A 17,614-nucleotide genomic window follows, 5' to 3' on the forward strand; every position below is an offset into this window, starting at 1 on the left:
CGACTCTGGATGCCTGAAGTTTCGCAAGGCTGAAATCTTCTCTTCTTCGATCTTCCATCCTACAGCTGACACTACGAGGCCCAGAAATTCAACCGACTGCTTTCCGAAAGCGCATTTTTCTTCATTCATTCTGACATTCCAGGCTCTTCATCACCTGTTCCAAGTTTTCGTCGTGTTCTTTCTTAGGGGCTGTCCATTAATTACGTAAGGGATTTTTTGCCATTTTTCGGCACCCCCTCCCCCCCTTGTAAGATTTTTTGTATGAGAACCCAAAAATTTTTGTATGGCGCGTAAGATTTCTCAAACCCCTCCTCCCTCTATAAACCCTTACGTAATTAATGGACGGCCCCTTAGTACTGTGGCAAGCGTCGTCAACTGAATCAACGGGTGCAAATTTTAGTGTTTGGGATGGAACGACGAGAGTACCCCAAGCCAGCCAGATCTGTGGACGTGCAAGAAAATTCGGCCGATAGACACCACCACGTGGACGTTCCGGTGAATTTTGCTGATGGGCACCAAAACGCGGACATGACACAAAATTCGGTGGATGGGCACCACAAGTACGATCGAAGATCAATACGTCATCCAAGTAATTAATCTGACCTTCACACCACGGTTTGCAGAGTCTCCTGAACTATATCGGGAGCATTCGTCAGTCCGAACGGGAGTCTGCGATAACGGTAGAGCCCAACTCCGGCGAAAAAGTTCGTTAAATGTCGTGAGCCTCTTCGTCCAACTCAATATGGAAAATTGCGTTCGTCAAATCATGGTGGAGAACCACTGGGCACCATGAAGTTCCATCAGTATCGACTCAAGTGTGGGCATTTTGAAGGGAGTTCTACAGATACATCGATTGGGTCCCCGCAAGTCGATGACGAGTCGAATGTCATTCTTTCCTTTGGGTACTGTGAGAATCTTTCTCTGTAATGATTATTCAACAACTGTATTCATTATTTGTATACACTTTATTACCGATACTTCAATATTACATACAATGATTCACACTCCAGACAACAATAACAATATCTCCGCATATGACAGATACTCAATGTAAACATACACGCTAAACGTAATAGAGTAATACAATAATTTATGTGCATACCACAAGGTACCACATCTCGTTTTTTCTCCAGATCCGCAGCAAGGTCACTCCACGTTGTTTCGCTTATAGTCTCCTCAGTTTATGAACGTCTCGCTTCAGTCTCACATCAGAATTAGAAGTACAGTCATCCATTTGGTCATCCATCTCTGCTCGGCATTTTGGTAAATTACTTGGCCGTTACTTGTGGTTGTACCTAAAAAGAAATATTATTTTGACCCAAATATTTTCCCAAATCCCAAAACATTTTTAATACTGAGTGTCAAGCTAAATATTACCTTTGCTGATGAATTAATTGAATTGCTTTCCTCTTCTCAAATGTTTTCAATGACAGCTAGCATGCAAACATTGTATACTGCCCACTGACTTTTTTTGACATGTCCTTTCATAGAAGAATCTCATACATAAGGTATGTATATTCAGATTATTATTCAGACATTTTTTTTAACTAATATGTCGGAACACTGCACGAATGTTACAGTGGAAAGATTATCAATATCCATTAACTCGTTTTCGATCCAAAGTGTCCAAGTGTCATACAAACACTATTTCATTTCATGTTTTTTAGCGAACTTTGCTGGAACTCGTTTCTTGTTCAGAATATATTCAGAAGTTTGGCTTTACAGATTTTGTTTTCTAAATATCGAAGGGATTGATACTTTTTTTTTAAATCAAATCACGATTTCGAAAAACGTCACTTGTCCAAAACAATATTTGTAATACTAGTTTTAGCTGAACAGTAATTTGAAAACTTGAAAACATCCAGTTTTTGAATTATATTTAATATATATTGTTCACAAAACTCGCACCCGCACTAGCTGTTTGAAAGTATAGTAGAATATTAATATTCATTCTTTTTTTTCATGTTGTGATCCTATAATTATCTCAAATTCTTAATACATACATAATCGACGCAGTACCAAATCGAAGTCACGCATTTAAGCACATGCAAAGTTGCAGTTGTGACGTAAATTTGAACCGGTTGCTGGTATTGCGCATCATTAAGCTCCCTAAGAGCTGAAATTAGCACTAATCTAAATCGAGTTGCTATGTTTATAAGTAGGTTAAACATCAATTTTCGCACCACCAGTCACTTCGGTTTGGTCGTTGAATAGGTCAAGGAATAGGTTTACATTCTACGATGCATATTCCCCCGCATTAACTGGTGATTCGTGCTCAATCAAACCTATTTTAACATTACAAAACCAAAAATTTGTTCCTTTGATGTCGCTCTTTCGCGTTCTGAACTGTAGGACTTATTTTAATGGTGTACCTCCAAAATATTGCAAAAGCCCCTCAACATGTTATGTTCTCACTCTAGATACCTAATGAAGCTATTTCAACAAGCCTTTTCCAAATTATTCGCATTCAATGTACCGTCAAAATTTAGAACTTTTTATCTTTAAGTAACTCTGATTTTCTACATATGCTCATCATATTGATAATATTCTCAGTTCGTTGGATCGAACTAGAATATTCTGCATTATTGCAAAGCCCAATCATCTGTCTATCATATCACTTATTTCACATTTTTCCGATGAAATACATCCTCATTTTTTTTTGTTAACGACTACAAGTCTGACGTAGTGCACACTGACCATGATTGTCTGTGTCATGATGGCCCTTACGCTTGCCTCTACGATTCATTTCTTTGTACTGAAACAATTTAAAGCACGTTTTTATTCAAATTTTCAATGAACTTATTAACACAAATATCACTTATACATGTACACGCATTTTTATTGGTAAAAATCCATGAATTTGATATATAAATTTTATTTGTACACACATACTCGTTTTCCACGCTGGATCACACATAAAATCGGTGGACCTTATATAAACTATGTGTATCTACACATGAAAAGGGTTATCTATGACAAATTGCAAAAATCTATGTGAGCGACACATGCATACAATATTTGCAGTTTTTTTCAGTGTATGAAATCTAAAAATTCAAACAAGGTAACTTGTTAGTAAATGGTACCTGTTTGCATTAATAAGCTCGACTGAAAAACAAACCTCATAATCCACCTTTCATTAGATATATCTATTCCTGTAGTTACAGAAATGATTATCTTTTATTATTCCAATATCTTGTGCTCTTGATATATTGTACGTTATTCTCCTCAATAATAGTTTCAATACTTCTTTAACTGATCAAAATTTGTCTCTTCCTGTAAGGAAATTATTGTGCAGAATTTGTTGTTGAGCGTACTGCTGTACCTTGTTCTCTAACTTGTGCCACAGTTCTTGGCAAGATGGCCCACTCATTACCAAAAATGGCACTATATCCAGTGTTAGACAATCATAAGTCAAAATGCCCCTCCTGACCACACCCGATACATTTTATATTCAAAGACTTCAGAAGTGATTACTCAAGAACTCACTGTATTTGAATCGCATAAACATTTAGTGGCATTCAATAGGTTATAAAGCGCCTTTTACTCGAATTCCTGAGACTTCTAGTTAAGCCGAAAGTTTTTTTTTTATTGTTCGATTTTTTAAAATATCCAATTCAACTAGCCATTTGACTAGCATGATACTTAACAGGATCGTGGTTAGCAACTGCTCTGAATATGTCATCTAGCTTCAACGAATGCTTTAACTGTCATTTTGACTTCCTATCTTGCAAACTACCAAGACAGTTTAATTATTCTCACACATTGATGTTAATTTTCTTGAAGTCTTGTAAGAGAGGACAAAGCATTAGTTAAATCATGTCTTCATGTTAATTTGGTTTCAAGAGCCAACCCTTTTTACGTCTCCGTAGACTTATTATACTTTACTGAGCAATGATAACTTCAATATATATCACCTGAGGTGGGTCCACAACAACCTCAGTATCTGCTCAGTTATATTCGCATTTGGAACATATTCAAATACTATTCGTTACTGTTTTTCTAGTCACGCTCAGCCTAAAGTTTAGTTTTGTCTTTCGCCTTCTCAGCTGCCACTTAATTGGTGTGAAATTTCATTTTTAATGGTTCAATTTAACTAAAAAGCCCAGATTGGAGTTCAAGAGAAATCGCTCAAGAAACTTCTAGAACGATTCCTGGCAGAAACTTTCTATGGTGACATTTGAACTGTCATTTCTTTGCAACTGCGTACTGCGATCGAAGAAAAAACGGTTTCTTGAGTGATTCAGCCAAGGAGTTTCCCATGCCTCAAGATAGGCCGAGAAATTCCCTCTGATCTGCAAACAGCCCTTAAATCTGCGTTGGCTGGTAATCTGTTTCTTACGAAATTTACGACACTTGCGTTTTTAGTACTTTAATTTTTAATAACACAATTCGCCTTATACGGCTCTACAAAGAATCGACTATATCTGCCTTGTAGGTCTTACCGCCTTCAACGGCATTTCCACCTTCAACGGCTTTTTCCGCCTTCAACAGCTTTTCACTCTCCGACGGATCTTTCCGCCATCGACAGTTTTTCGCCTTAGTCGGCTCTTCTGCCTATAACATTTTTCCGCCTTCAACGGCTTTTCTATCTGTAATCCTTTCCGCCTTTTACGGCTATTTCAAGAATGTCGCCTTCATTAGCTTTTATCGCCTTCATTGGCTTTTATCGCCTTCACTGGCTTTTAACAGCAACGGCAAAATTTGATTTCAAAATATTGTTTCACCTCTACGCCTTCCACGGCCATCCGTTTAACAAATCAATACTTCATTCATCATTCAGCATTTAAGTCTAGATTTAGGACAACAACCCTATTCAACGAGTATCAATATCACAATCAACAAAACTTAGATTTTCTTCACAGTTCTTTATTTCTTTATCTGACAATAGTGATTGTCATCGATTTGAACTAAACAATACCGATCACCATCAAAATCTCTCACAGGTTGATCATTGTCATTAGTCGAAGGTACAAATAGATTGTTTGATTCACAGTTAGTACACAATATTTACCTTTTTGATTTCAATGTTGAAATTCATTCACAAGTCATCACCTGGAGGTCATCACCACTCTGCATGCACCACACACACACACACACACACACACACCACTCATCTCATTCTTTTTCCAAAGACAACACTTCCCGAACCGAAATTAAACTAATTTCACATGCACTGTTCACCGTTCTCGTCGCCAATGTGAGAATCTTTCTCTGTAATGATTATTCAACAACTCTTGGATACTTTTTCAAAACGACGTATAATACACGCAAATCCTATGTTGATACGTCGTTTTGAAAAAGTATCCGAGAACTGTATTCATTATTTGTATACACTTTATTACCGATACTTCAATATTACATACAATGATTCACACTCCAGACAACAATAACAATATCTCCGCATATGACAGATACTCAATGTAAACATACACGCTAAACGTAATAGAGTAATACAATAATTTATTATGTGCATACCACAAGGTACCACAGGTACCACCAATAGGGAAGAACAGAATGAACGATCCATGTCCATAGTGACCTCTTCAATGATTCCACTTGATAGAAGATAGTTAATCTTCTGTTTCGTAAGATCCTTGAATGCTTTTGGAATGTGATTGTACACATTACGAGCGGTCGGCATATTAGCATTATATTTCAACGACACTGGAGGAATGTTTAATTTTGGAAACTCTGCGGTTGAAACGATTTGAATATAGCGTCCATTGGGCTGAAACTGATGCCGTTTCTGCTGCCCATATTCGCATAGTCGATGTAACCACCATTCTCAATGCCACCATATAAAAGCTAATATCTAACGCGTGTGCATATTTGTGACCAGTTTTATTCAAAAGATTGCAAGATCTAACCCTTAATTAGAGATCAACGCGGAAAAAATCTTGAACTTTATATTTATTCATTGTTAATATTCCAAAAATATGTTGAAAAGTACAGTGGCGCTTACATCGACTATGCGAATATGGGCAGTGCTGTCGTATAGGCACATTTAACCCGTTAACGCCCAAAGTATCTCACAATTTAAATCTTTAATAAATTTGTTATCAAAGGTCAAGTTTCAATAAAATAAGCATGATTTGACGAAAAAAAAATGGAAGTCTATGGTGTAGTTCCAAAAAAAAACTTCATTGTAGGTCCTCAATATCTGATAATCAAAGAACGCTATGATGGAAAATTTGAAAACAGGTCTGTTTTCTTAGGCGACTGTCTCGCGCGTATCTTTGACAGCGGGTAAAAGTAGTCGCGAAAGTAGATTTCATTTTGATTCGTATAATACAATACAACTCTAAACAAGTGAGAGAGATGATAACCACTCAAAAAAAATAGAGAAAGGACTTATAAATTGGGACAGAAAACTAACCCGATAAACGCCTAAAAGTATGCAATGCATGGTCCTTGTAATTTCATGTAGTTTCGGCTGCAGTGTTCAACATTTCTCAATTTTTTTTTTGACAAATCTAATAAAGAGTGCTTACTTTGTGTTGCATAACCAAGCGTTAAAATACTGTAGAAGATAGATTTTACACAGATAATGATTTTTAATAAAGTGATTGAGTTTTTCCTTCAGTACCCCACAAACTCTCTTTACGTACTCACCATACGTAAACTTTTCAGAAATTTTTCATTTAAAAAGAAGATCGTGTTAAGTACTGTTCTTTTTTATTTATATTCTTTGACAGATACGTATTTTGACCTCAACTATAAGGTCGTCTTTAGTGTCTCGTACTTACACGTATTCCACTAACACATCCAGGTTCATCACCATTCCATGTATTGATATAAAATTTCAACCAGATATACTCTACACAGCTTCTCTACTTATGTTTGTACTATTCCATGATTCTTTATTCGTGTACAATATGTGGGTTTCACGGTGTTATTCTAGGCACTATCAAAGTTACATCGAAATAATAATTTGTCTTACGCCTACTTGAAAAATGATAAAACACCCAAAAATTCAATTTTGGATCGATCAACCAATTGCTATTGAGAATTGCCTATATAAGGCTGAAAATACAAAAGGCTGAAATAATAATTCGATTATTTTTCAAACGCCGTCAATTCAAAAAAAGCCGTTCTCAAGATCAACCCAACCTACCAAGTTCACGCTATGCTTTATTGATAAGCCACATAATAACGATATCTCTCTTAGAAACCTAAATTTTACCCACTAACACCTAAGCTGTCTTACAATTGTAATTTTCATGAAAAAAAAAACCTAATTAATCCACCTAGCGGTGATGGTGCCTTTCTCGTGCCTTCGAAAACACATTTCAACACAACTCGAGTGACATGTTGATGAATATCGCGCTTTCAGGGGCCGGATCATAACGTCCGAGGCCATACAGTCCCGGACTGTGCACTACACTGTGTTACCGGTGCACTGTGTTACCGCGTTTGAAGCGCATTTGGGCACCGTTTGCATCTTGAACGCACACAGCAATAATATTCCATTAAACAGCAGCCATCTTAAATGTTGAACCGCCATCTTGAATTTCAGACCGCCATCTTGGATATTCTGCCCAAGTAACACACATGTTATATAAAAGTTACGACAGCGCAAGTTTTGGTTGTATAGAAGTTTATTTTACGTTATTTCAACACAATGTTAGAATTACGTAAAATAAACTTCTATACAACCAAAACTTGCGCTGTCGTAACTCTATTATAACATGTGTGTTGCTTGGGTGGTCGCCATTTTTGGAGTCCAGACTTCTTCCCCATACCAAATATACCCAAATTGCATGGTGTCAGGTCCTTAAACTCCATTAAACATTCGCCATCTTGAATTTGGAGCCGTCATCTTGAATATTAGGCTGCCATCTTGAATTTTGCACCGATTTCGTGGAATTTCTGGTCTCCAGTGTTCATTTCCGCATAAAATTTGTAAACCATGCTGAAGGTTACAAAAATCGCTACAGTTTGAAGTGTCGCATGATGGGGCTTGGATCAGTTTTATATACGGCTAGTTCCACCGGTGCAGGTCTGAATCACTGAAATGGTCATAACTCCGGAACGCCTCGACCTTTCCGTATTATTTTTAATAGCAAACAATGCGGTAAAATTCCGGTTCTATTCGAACTATAATGCAAAAAATCCGCCAATGGGAAGTGCCTTAAAAATGAGTGAACTTTTTTTGCGTCAGGCATACATACATACACACATATAGACATCATCTTAATTCGTCGAACTGAGTTGATTGTTATATGTGACTTGACCCTCTGAGCCTTCTATCGAAAATTGTTTTTTTGAGTGAACATATAGCCTTTCAGTACACTTCGGTGTACGAGAAAGGCAAAACTATACTTTCGAGCTTATTTGCTTTAGAAAACTAAGTTATTTAACTAAACCAATAGATTGAAAGTTTTTTTGATAAACTTTCGAATGAGAGTTAAAAAGCTGCGATAAGTTTGAGGCAAGCAAAGTCAGAAACATGTAAATGGTCCCTGATGTGGTCTTAGACTAGTCACGGTGTGTCTGGTAGAACAAATTTATTACAAAAAAATGGGCATCGCTAATTTTTACGCTACGTGAAAGTTGACGCTACCAGCTTTCATTCAAGCCCAACATCGAAATATTCCATCGGGGGAACTTTTTCATACAAAAATTGGGTATGTTTGTTAAGTAGAAATAGGGATTAATTTGGAACCGTGCATTTTGTATGGGGAAAAACAGTATTCTGAAAAAGTTGTTCGGGATCCCTCGGTGGATTTTTTTGGGGAACACGTTAAATGAAAGCTAGAAGTCCATATTTTCGAAAACCGGCGGATTTGGCGATGCCTAATTTTTTGTGATAAACCTTCACCATATGCACGCCGTGTAGTTTCATGCAAATTATTAATCAGTTTTCCTAAAAAGTCGCAAATTGATGTAAAGCATGTACAGTGTCGGACAAAAGAATAAGACCACCAGCCATTTTTCATACAAAATGGCCAAGTTTGACGATGTGATGCTCGGTTTCTAGTGAATCGATTTGGCTGAAATTTTGGCAGTCATCATGGAGAACCACTTTCAGATTGTTATGATCGAAGGATATATGAGAGTATTTGATACTTGATAATTGATAAACAAATACTAAAATTAAGGATGCCATTCAAATTTGGGGACATTTTCATTGAATTGACCACAAATAACCATCATGAAAATCTGGTGTTTGAATTTTGTCGCACCGTATATCTGTAACTTTGTAAGTAGTGAACAGAACTCAATCAATTTAATGCAAATCAAAATTCTCGTAATTCCAAGTCGGCTGTCAAAATTTCAGCCAAATCGGTTTACAAGAAACCGAGTACCATATCGTCGAACTTGGTTATTTTGTATGAAAGAGGACCAGTGGTCTTATTGTTTTGTCCGACACTGTATGGGTTTGATTTATTTGTGCATTTCGCCAGTTCCGGCGAGGAACTCGAATCTGGTTCCGGAACACTACTGGCCTGAGACTATTTTCTTGCTGACCGTTCTTTGCGTTATCAAAGAAGCCGTTATTTAATGTGCTGCGTGTATGCGTTTGGTTCCGTTCTACATTTGACCACCTGGGGGCACCTGGAACCGGTTTCGGCACACTATTGGTTTTCCAAAGTATGGTCTATGATTTTTTTCTTGTTAATCATTAATCAGATTACCTAAAAAGTAATTTATTGTTTCAAATTTATGGGTTTGGTTCTCCTTTTAATTTGACCACTTCCGATGGGGCAACCGTAATCGGTTGTGGAACACTACCGATTGTCCCCAATATGGCCGGAAACTTTTTTTTTGCCAAATCAAGATACCTAAAAATCCGCGATTTGATGTGTCGCATGCATGGGTTTGGTTCACTTTTAAATTTGGCTATTTCCGGTGGGACACCCGGAACCGGTTCCGGAACACTACCGATTCAGATATGTTCTGAGAATATTTTCCTGCTTACTGTTCATCAGGATATCAAAAAAGCCACGATTTGATATGTCCCTTGCATGGGTTTAATTAACTTTTATACTTTGCCACCTCCGGCGGAACATCTGGAACCGGTTCCGATATGGTCTGAGAATGCTTTCCTGCTTACTGTTCATCAGATTATCGAAAAAGCTGTGGTTTGATATGTCACATGCATGGTTTTATTTCAATTTTATATTTGGCCACTTCCGACGGGACACCCGGAACCAGTTCCGGAACACAACCGGTCTCAGAATATTATCCTGCTTACTGTTCATCAGGATATCAAAAAAGCCACTATTTGATATGTCGCATGCATGGGTTTGGTTAACTTTAATACTTGGCCACTTCCGGCGGGACATTTGCAACCGGTTCCGGAACACTACCGGTTCCGATATGGTCTGAGAATGTTTTCCTGCTTACTGTTCATCACGTTATCGAAAAAGCCGCGGTTTGATATGTCGCATGCATGGGTTTAGTTCACTTTTATGTTTGGTCACTTCCGGCGGGACACCCGGAACCGGTTCCGGGACACTTCCGGTTCAGATATGGTCTGAGACTATTTTTCTGCTTACCATTCATAAAGCTATCGAAAATGCCGTAGTTTGATGTGCCGCATGGATGGGTTTGTAGCGTTTTCATATCTGGCCCCTTCCTGGGGTACTGCTCCGGAACACCTAAATGGCCATAACTCCGGAACGGCTGGACCGATCTGAACCATTTTCAATAGGAAACAATGGGACCAGATTTCGCGTCGAATGAACCATCACACACACACACATACACACACACAGACATCACCTCAATTCGTCGAGCTGAGTCGATTGGTATATAAGACTTGACCCCTCCGGAGGCTCTATTAAATTTTCGTTTTTGGAGTGAACATATAGCCTTTAGGTACACCTTGGTGTACGAGAAAGGCAAAAAGCCACATGGGTTTGATAAACTTTTATACTTGGCCTCCTCCGGTGGGACATATGGTACCGGTTAGGATATGGTCTGAGAATGCTTTCCTGCTTACTGTTCATCAGATTATCAAAAAAGCTGCGGTTTGATATGTCGCATGTATGGTTTTAGTTCAACTTTATATTTAGCCACTTCTGACGCTATACCAGGAACCGGTTCCGGAACACAACCGGTTTAGATATTGTCTGAGAATATTTTCCTGCTTACTGTTCATCAGGATATAAAAAAGCCACTATTTGATATGTCGCATAGACGTGTGCGCCGCCGCGCCGCGCCGCCGTCGCCGACGATTTTTCCACGCCGCCACCGCCAGTTAAATTGACCCGGCGCGCCGCTGTTCATATTTTTTCACGCCGCCGAACAAAATTTCCCACGCCGATGAGAAAACGACAAAGATTTTTTTCTCACCAACATTTTACGAATCACATTTTCAAACCTGATAGCAATGAAAGTGATAATTTTTAAACAGTTTCAATTGTTTTTTTCTTTTACGTATAAGGCGTATTTTTCTGAAGTTCTTGTTAATCTTTTGCAACATTTTTATATGATTTACTTTAGTGATTTCTTACAGCAATACTTTCAAAATCTTCATTAATTCTATTTTAAGTATTAAGTGAGTATCTTTTGTAAACCATAACGATTTACCAATAAAATTCTTGGCAGTGTTCTAATTAGGTTTACGAACACATCCTCCTACATATTATTTGTATATCTCTTGGAAGATTTTCTTGGCAATAGATCGACATTCCAAGCTAAAAATATCACAGATGGCTCTTTTTTGTGTGGTAGTAAAATCAAATTTTCTCGGCGAAGAAACTGTTCCGGAACATGAAGTAAACACAAAACGTTGCATTTTCAAACCATTCTTGATTTCTATTCACTAACTTTTCACAAAACTATCCCGTTTTCTAGCAATTAACGTTTTTCACGATTTTTCCATACGATTTGACAGTTCTTGACTACCATGCTTCCGTGAGCTTGAGGTGAAAATTTTAGAAAGTTGACAACCGAGAGTAGCACAGACGATGCATTGAATACAAGCGATGGTGTCGCCGCCGGGCTGTCAGCGCTGGAAACTAGATGCTATAAAAGTTTTTGCATGCAATTTTCACTGCTGGCGCCAACTGATAGCAATTAATAAAAATGTACACAGCAATCAATCAATTTACGAATGACAGTCTTAAAGGCATATATTCTAGCAATCTTCAGAAATTCCTCCCAGCAGACCCTCTAGACAGTACACCATGAATTCTTCTAAAAATACTCCATGCTTAAGAAACTCCTCCATGGATTAAATATTTCAGAAATCTCTTCGAAAATTCTTTCAGAAAACCATCTATGGATTCTTTACATTCTAATAGCGTCTTAATTTAAGAAAATAAAAAGTTCAGAATTCTTTCAGAAATTTCTCCAAGGATTTTGAAAAATCCGAATGTTCATTCAGAAATGTTTTTTAGAGATGCTTTAAGTTCCTTCATAAATTGTCCAAAGAATTTCTATGCAGAACTACTGAAACGGCTCCATAAATAAGGTCACGCAAAAATCTCCATTTTCAACCCCCCCTTCCTTCTATGGCACAATTTCTGTAGAGGTCGTGGGATTTCGGCTTTCAGTCCAAAAAAATCAACGCTTTTCTTGGACTGAAAGCCGAAATCCCACGAGAAATAAGTCAACTTCCCAGTCGAACCTCTACAAGTTTTTGTATAGGACTCCTCTGAAATTATCACACACTTAGGAATCCCTCCCTCCTCAAAGCGTGGCGTAACGAAGTTTCGCCCTTCAGAAATAACTCCAGAAATTATATTTACATAGTTATCCCATGGTTTGTTCAGGAATTCCTCCTTCGGACTTCTTCTATATATTACTTTGAGGAATGTCCACAGGATATCCTTCAGCAGTTCTTTGATGATTTTGTTTAGTAGTAGTTTCCAGTAGATATTATTTCAGTGAGTTCTGAAATAAATCATATAGTTCATGAGTTCCTCCGGGTATTCCTCTTCGTATTTCACCATTAATTCCTCCTCAAATTCTTCCAAGAATACCATTAGGATTTTTTCTTCGGATTCTTTAAGAAATTTAAAAATATTTCTGTAGCAATTTCTAGAAAGTTTTACATATATTCCTTTGTAAATTTCTAGGAGCCTTTACAGAAGATTTAGTATGTCTCCAGACAGCCCTTCAGGGATTCCTCCGGGAATTCTTTCCGAACATCCTCCATGAATTTTGGTGAAAGGTTTCTCTTGGATTTTTTCTAAATATTGTTGTTTGATAAATCCTTGTAGAAATTCCACCAAGGGTTTCCGTGGGAGAGTTCCCAGCAATTTCTTTACCAACTCTTTCTAGAATAATTCCAGTTCCCCAGGATATTTATTTTTCGATTCTTTTAAGAATACTTCACAAGTTCATCTAGGGAAATTGTATCAGAGAGTTTTTCCACTAATACCATACAGACATTGAGCAAGAAATTCTTTTATGAATCCTGAATATCTCGAGGAGTTCTTCCAGGGTTTGTTCCAAATCATCCTTCAACAATTCATTAGGGGAAATATTCAAGAATTCTTTTAGTTCCTTTATCTGCAATTTCAGCACGAATTCCCGATGCATTGTTTTTAATGATTGCTTCAGAAACTTCTTCATGATTCAATTCAGAAATTTCTCAAGAATTATTTCAGAAAATTCCTTGGGACTCTTTCACATAATCTTCAGGAATGAGATAAACAATTTAGGCCGTTACAAATATTTATTTCTCTTTTTGTCCCACCACTCTTTGGCTTATCGAGGGGGGAGGATAAAAATAATAAAGCATTTAATCTGAAAAATATTTAAAACTCATCGGATTTGTTAAAAAAAATTTAGCAAGACCCGATTTTTTGATAAATATTTTTTTAGTTGCCCCCTCAAAATGCAAAAACCAGCCAAAAATCTATGAAGGGGGGGGACAAAAAGTCAATATTAAATTTGTATCAGCCTTATGCAAAAATTCCTACAAGGATTCCTTCAGAAATTTCTCCATGGATTCCATTTAAAGCTTACTACAGATACTAAAGATTTTTTTCTGACTCCTTCAGTAGTTTAAGGGTTTTTCATAAATGTCAGTAAGAGATTACCTTAAACATTTTTCCATGATTTTTTTTTTCATTTTCAGAATTTTCAGCAATTTTTTCGGAAATTGTTCCAAGGATTCCCGTTTAAAATATACGTAACTATCACGCCGAGGACCTGGGATCGAATCCCACTCCCGATAAACTCGCAAAGTGTGAGTTCTTCCTTCGGAAAGGAAGTAAAGTGTGGGTCCCGAGACGAACTAGCCAAGGACTAAAAATCTCGTTAATACATATAAAAAAAAAAGATTCTATAAAATGCTTAAAAATTTCACGATGAGATTTAATTGAAACAATTTCAAAAACAATCGTTGAAGGAGCTCCTTGAAAAGTCCTTGAGAGGCTCCTGAGATTCACCACAAAAGTTCAGTCAATTGGATGCAGTGGATTAATTTCCCCAATAGAGGGGTGAGAAAAAAACTCCTGAGATGGCTTTGGAAGAATTTGTAGAAGATTTTTATGGGAAATTTTAGGAAAATTCACGGAAAAAATCCTGGAGAAGTTTCAGATAAATTCCCTGCAGGCATTTTTAAAGAAAAATCTTGTGAAATTTATGAATTGAATCATGAAGAATTTTCTGAAGCAATCATTGAAAACAATGCATCGGAAATTCGTGCAGAAATTGCAGATAAAGGAACTAAAAGAATTCTTGAATATTTCCCCTAATGAATTGTTGAAGGATGATTTGGAACAAACCCTGGAAGAACTCCTGGAGATATTCAGGATTCATAAAAGAATTTCTTGCTCAATGTCTGTATGCTATCCAGCTTTCCACGCTCGCCATAATGGCGGATGCTATAAAACAATTTGACAGTATCTGTGCCCCAGTTAACGCAACGACTTATCTCACCCATAGCAACCTGTAATAAACACATGTTTTCATTGACATCGGAAAACAAACCCGACAAAAGTTGTGAAATTTATCATCATCTCCAAGCAACATTACCTAAAATTTCATATTAAGGTTCAAGGATTCGTCATTGACAAAATCGTCATCATTGAAAACTCGAAAGCAGTTTTCTCGTTCAAAACTGAAATTTTTGCAGTGAAAATGTGTTCACTGTACTCCATTCTCCACCCACAATACAGTGAATACATTTTTACTGCGAAAATTTCAGTTTTGAACGAGAAAACTGCTTTCGAGTTTTCAATGATGACGATAATGTCAATGACGAATCCTTCAACCTTAATCGTCTCGCTAATCATTGAAATTATCACTTCGAAAGGTAAAGCTTTAATGGGTTTACTGATATTCATTTATGTTCTCAGAATATGACTTAAAATTAGTTGTATTTTTCTTCTAGTCTGAATAAAATCAATATGTCCAGACTCCATACTCGTCTAATGTTTCCAGTGGGAGTCGTCTTGCAGTGCCAGTGGGAGACCATTAGGCGACTGGCGACATGGAGGCCATGGTTTCAAAGCGGGTCCGGTCGGTGCGGGAGAGTTCTTCGAACGAGGGTTTGATTGTCTTCCGACAATACCGTGGTTCGGAGAACTCGGAGATGTACGCTGTGAGCACTTGCCCTTCGCAGCAGTAAGGCGGTATGCCAGCAGTGTTAGCGGATTTTCCACGATGGTGAGCACATGGTATCTAGAAGCGGCCAGCAGGCGATCTGCAATGGCGGTCGACAGTAGAAGGGATCAATTCCGAAGTTGAAAGCACTGCATCAACAATGGCAGTCTGGCAATTCGTGATCGCATAAGGGGCTGTCCATTAATTACGTAAGGGAATTTTAGCGATTTTTCGATACCCCCTCCCCCCCTTGTAAGATTTTTTGTATGAAAACCCAAACATTTTTGTATGGCGCGTAAGATTTATCAAACCCCCCCTCCCTCCATAAACCCTTACGTAATTAATGGACAGCCCCTAAACATCTCGTCGTAGAGTACAGGCGCTAGCCTCGTGTGCCCACAGAGGGTCCTAGCGGTGACTTTCCCGGAGATTGGACAACTGTTCTCAGTCGAAGTCTATATTCATGCTATACCAAATAAATATTAATGAATGTAAATCACTTCAAGCTCAGAACTTATCAGAAATGCACGCCGAAGAAGCGATCATCAGTTTACTGCATTAACAAAACACTCTAAAAGGGCATAACTGTTTTTGCAACTAATGCCTTATTCTCACAAAGCTGAGGATCGTATCTCATTCCTCCCGAACAATTAATCCACTAGCACAAATAGAAAGATAAAATCCTCCTCATGACACTGACATTGATAGTAGAAATTTCAGCGGATATGGAATGGACAAAAAGGAATGATGAAAATGAACCAAGAGGGGATCTGCACTGTGGATACGAGGAAGAGGAGAAAGATAAGCTGTCTTGTGTTCAGGCCGCGAAACACACCAGATCGATGTTCTTGAGACCAAGTGGAATCCAAGTGAGTCCACTTTTACTAATAGTTGGAGTGACATACTGTGAGTAAACACTGGACCTGGTCAGGCTCCGCAGTTAAACAGAAAAGATCACGAAGAGATTCTTCGCCAACATTGTCCCACATTTCTTTGTGGCTCAATTATAGAGCGAGCAATTGGTAAAAGTGTGTACGGTGTCTACTGCGCTCAAGCGTGAATGGAGTTTCTCGTCTCACTAAATCTGCGATTTCAGCTCACCAGAGGTTCCCGAAGAACTACTCCGGTACTGGCGGACGGAAACAGTCTCCCACCCACCCTCGTGACTACGTCCCTACATGGACAGTTGTGCCGTAGCACCGTTATATACGTTCTACGGTATCCGCTGTTAACGGCTGGCCATTGCCACCATCCTTCGGCGGTCGCCCTCGTGGGCCTACGTTTTGGCTACGGCGCCGTTCTTTTTGGCTGTCCAAGGACTGTCGACCCGGAATGAATTTCTTGCCCTCGTGATCAAGCCTCCACGCTATCTTCATCCTTTTACGGTAATCGCTGCTATCGGTCTCTCTCGCTGACCCCCTACGGCGGCCGTACTCGCTGGCCTTCGTTTGAATCCCGGCATCGGTCTCCTTGACTGGCCATGATCCTCGTCGGCACCGCCTACCAACCTGGGGCACCATCATTGGTCTGTGCTTGCGCTGCCCTTCACCGTCGGTTTCCATCGCTGACCCTTCTCGTCTTTGGAATCGCCCCTCCAGTATCATGTTATTTTGCAAAGGACCCTGGGACTCGATGACCAAAAGATACCATGTAAGCCCAGCCCGCCGACTGCCGTTGATCACACCAGCAGTCTGAGGTTTTGATCGGTGTCCTCTCTGTGATCCGGTGTCCATCTTCGAAGGCTATATATGATGTTAAACTGTCCACTTTTCAGGCTAAAAAAACAATACTTGTTAAATAAAAGAAAATCGGGTTAAGTACGGTTCCTTTGAATTCCACTAAGAATTTGCATCCTTTGACAGATACGTATTTCGACCTCAACTGTAAGGTCGTCTTGAGTGTCTTGTACTTGACTCGATAAGCAGGATACAAAAGAAGAAAACAGCGCAAAGCGAAAAGCTGACAGCATAAGTGGTTAAGAACAAATATAGCATTTCAGCTATTAAATTTATCATCGGGGATTTGTCCTTCTTTTAAACATAGGCTGTTCTTTGTAGTTTTAATGTTCTACTCACTATGAGCATTACAGCAATTTAATTTTTCA

The 17,614-nt window shown here is 38.5% G+C and overlaps 1 long non-coding RNA gene across 1 annotated transcript; it reads right to left on the reverse strand.

Moving 5' to 3' along the window:
* Positions 1-946: 946 nt before the first annotated feature.
* Positions 947-5,215, reverse strand: LOC134291607 (uncharacterized). Its single transcript, XR_009999184.1, has 2 exons — positions 5,012-5,215; positions 947-1,295 (listed from the first exon to the last, which is right to left on the reverse strand). It is a non-coding gene; the product is annotated as an uncharacterized LOC134291607 (long non-coding RNA).
* Positions 5,216-17,614: the final 12,399 nt, after the last annotated feature.

This window comes from Aedes albopictus, chromosome 3, assembly GCF_035046485.1.
Source record: "Aedes albopictus strain Foshan chromosome 3, AalbF5, whole genome shotgun sequence".
In the NCBI taxonomy this organism is placed as follows: domain Eukaryota; kingdom Metazoa; phylum Arthropoda; class Insecta; order Diptera; family Culicidae; genus Aedes; species Aedes albopictus.